The sequence below is a fragment of the Pteropus alecto genome, unplaced genomic scaffold (assembly GCF_000325575.1).
Source record: "Pteropus alecto unplaced genomic scaffold, ASM32557v1 scaffold189, whole genome shotgun sequence".
In the NCBI taxonomy this organism is placed as follows: Eukaryota; Metazoa; Chordata; class Mammalia; order Chiroptera; family Pteropodidae; genus Pteropus; species Pteropus alecto.
In genome coordinates, this window is record NW_006442117.1 from 4916928 (window position 1) to 4920227 (window position 3300).

Here is a 3300-nt window from a genome sequence, read left to right on the forward strand (position 1 = left end):
AGCATTTTATATCTTTCTAGTCAATTTAGGTCTTATTTAATATCTTTCAACAGTTTTATATTTTTTTCCATAAGAGTGTGACATATCTCTGTTACATATATTCACAGGTATTTATTTATTACTGTTTTTGTTATGCAAATAGTTTCTTTGTTTAATAATATTCACGTGCTTTTAATAGTGCAGATATATTCTTTGATGTTTTAGAGTTTTTTTTTTGTTGTTGTTGTTGTTGTTTTTTAAAACGCCTACAGCACCCGACATTCCCAGGCAGTCTTCCATTCAAGTACTAACCAGGCCCGACCCTGCTTAGCTTCCGAGATCAGACGGGGTCGGGCGTGATCAGGGTGGCATGGCCGTAGTGATGTTTTAGTGTTTTATTGCTATCGCTATGCTAAAATTTTTCTTTTTATAGCATAAGTAGAAATGAAGTTCATTATTTTATATCAATCTTACTTTTTCCTTAATAAATTTCCTTAGTAAATTTGCTATTTTATTACTTTTAGTAATTTGTAAGTTCTGCGGAATTTCTCTTTGAAATGTTCTCACATCTGTCCCTTCCCTCATGACTAGCTAGCTTGCACACTCAGTGCACTCTCTTATACCAGGCCTCGGTTCACATTGGGCCTGAATTTCCGGAAGAGTTTTTCGAATCTATCCATTGAGGGGGAAAAACAAAAAAACAAAAAACATCCGTCTAGTGCTTCACCAAACTCTGATGTAGTCTGTAGAGAATTTCTTAATGAAAGGGTACAGGCCTCACTCCCTGATAATAGATGTCCAATGGCTGAAACTCATATCCTATCAGATTTCCTTGCCTCTCATACTTAACGTTCTGTGAAAAAGCTTTCCTGGCGTGTTTCTGCAGTCTGTCTCCATCCTGTATCTTCTCCTCCATCAAACCAGCAATGGTCTTTGCCAACTCTATCCACTCACTCCCACTCGCCACACCTACTTCCCCCTCTGCTTGCTTCTATTTTAAGCATCGGTCCCTCCCTTCTAATGTTTTCTGTACTTCTCATATGAAAAACAAACAATACTCTCATTTCTGAAACCCAAATTGAGCCCCACTTCTACCTGAGGTTTGTCCTACGTTCCCATCCGCACTGATAACTCACATCCTGAATTCCTTAGTAATGACTCTTTGTATTCTTATACTGTTAGAATACAGTGTAATGTGCTCTTTTCCCATTCTTACGTTTCATCTGTCAAAAATAATTTATTGAGCTCCTAACATGTATCAGACACTGGGTCCACAAACAAATCTCTTTGATGTGTTTCCAACGTGACACTACATTTCGAAGATACATTAATACATTAACCTTAAAAGTAATAGCTGCTCAATCAATATCTGTTTTACTTCCTTATTTACTACTCGATTCCTATGATAGAACAATTGTACACAGAATAAACATTGAATGTACATATTTATTTAATGAAAATCAATAAATATATTTTAAGAAAATATATTTTCTTAACAACAACTCACTCCTGAAGGTGAAGTGAGTTGCATTTTTTCCTTTCTAAATTAGGAAGGCTTTATAAAAATGCTAAGTTTTCTTTGGAAAACTCTGTAGATGGTGTAATGAAAATGCCAGAATTTTAACGTATGTTTTGTTTGGCTTGTCTAATCTCTATTAATATAAGCTATTTTACTGCTAATCCACTTAACAAAATTCAGAATAAATCACCATGACTTTGTTTGGTGCTAACTCTAAGTGGGTTATTTTAACACTTCATTATATCTTGTTATTTCTCTCTCCCAAGCTCTATCAATAATGGGGATACATTCTTGTGATAGTCAAACACCTTATCTATAAAGAGAATATGTTACATTAACATCTTACAGAAAACCACCCATTTACAAGGTATACTTTTGCAGCCCGCCTATTTACTTAAGAATCATATAACTTGCTTCCAACCACCTCCTTTAAAACCGCAGTATTTCTAACTTCATTTATAGTTTAATCTGTTTGAACTTTAAGACAAGAAGCAGCCACGCATGATACAACACTTAGAATAAAATCCCTAAATGGAAAAAGATTTTATAATTCCCAATATCTATGTTCATAATATAACTGAATGACAAACATTTGGATTTTAATAAAAGACAAATAATACATTTCTTCTGTCCATTGTAATTCAGGGAAGTAATAGATGTTAAAATTTATGTTTCCAATTATAGATCCTATCATTCTAGAAAACATGGCTGTAGATAGATAATTAAGCTTTATATAAATACCCTTACAAGTCCTGAAAATTTACAAACCTTTAGCTTATATTCTCTTAATAACTTCTTATAAGTTAAAATTATTTTCTTATAGAATATAATGACTATGATATTTCCTCACATTTGTAGTTAATGATATAACTTCTTTTTCTGTGATAATGAACATTTCTGCCATTTTCTTGCCTCCTTTCAAAAAATAACCCATGTAAAAAAGATATAAAAACGTCAATAAACCGCCTTTGAGAAATGCTGACAGAAACCAAATTAGAACAACTGCTTAACTAAAAGTTTTGTCAGCGATGTAAATATTTTAATGTTTTATGAAATTTCAGGAGGGGTAAGGCTGTGTGCAGGATTTCCTGAAAGATTAACCAAGAAATCTCATTTTTAACTTAATTTTCTTATAAGACTGAAGTCATAGTTTGAAAAATTTGGGCATAGTGGAAATATTATGGGTTTTGAATACCCGAATACTTCATTCAACTCACAACTCCTCCAGTTCTGCCTCTGATAGTTAATTTTCTTTTTATTATTTATTATTATTAATGCCTACAGCACCTGGTCTTCCTAGGTGGTCTCCCATCCAAGTACTAACCAGGCCCGACCCTGCTTAGCTTCTAAGATCAGGCCTTGGCTTGTTCAGGGTGGCATGGCCATAGACCATGGACCGTGGCTCCACTGGGGCGCGAACCCAGGACCTTCTGCGTGTAAAGCAGACATGCTAACCGCTACTCTTTGGAACCACGTCCTGATAGTTAATTTTGTGAGCCTTGATATCGTCAAAAAATGAATGGAAATATTATAGACCTAACAGGGCCATTGTACAGATGCAGCAAGCTAATTCAATTAACTGAATTCCACAAACATTTACTTAGGTCCTAGGCAATGACTAGCACTTGGTGAGGAGCTAAAAATAAAGAGATGAGCAAGACAGAACCTCAAGAAGTTTACTGTTATGCCGCCATGGGAAGTACCCTCTGTTCAGTCTTCTAAGCTCCCATTACTACTTTCTCTTCTGCTTCTCTCTTCCGTCTGTCAGCTCCAAACAGGTACAGTGCTAACCAGAGCAGTTT

General features: G+C 35.1%; 2 pseudogenes; both read right to left on the bottom strand.

The window, feature by feature from the left end:
• Nucleotides 1–242: 242 nt before the first annotated feature.
• On the bottom strand, nt 243–361 carry LOC112470053 (annotated as a pseudogene).
• A 2412-nt stretch (nt 362–2773) lies between these two features.
• LOC112470074 lies at nt 2774–2888 on the bottom strand (annotated as a pseudogene).
• Between the last annotated feature and the right edge of the window lie 412 nt (nt 2889–3300).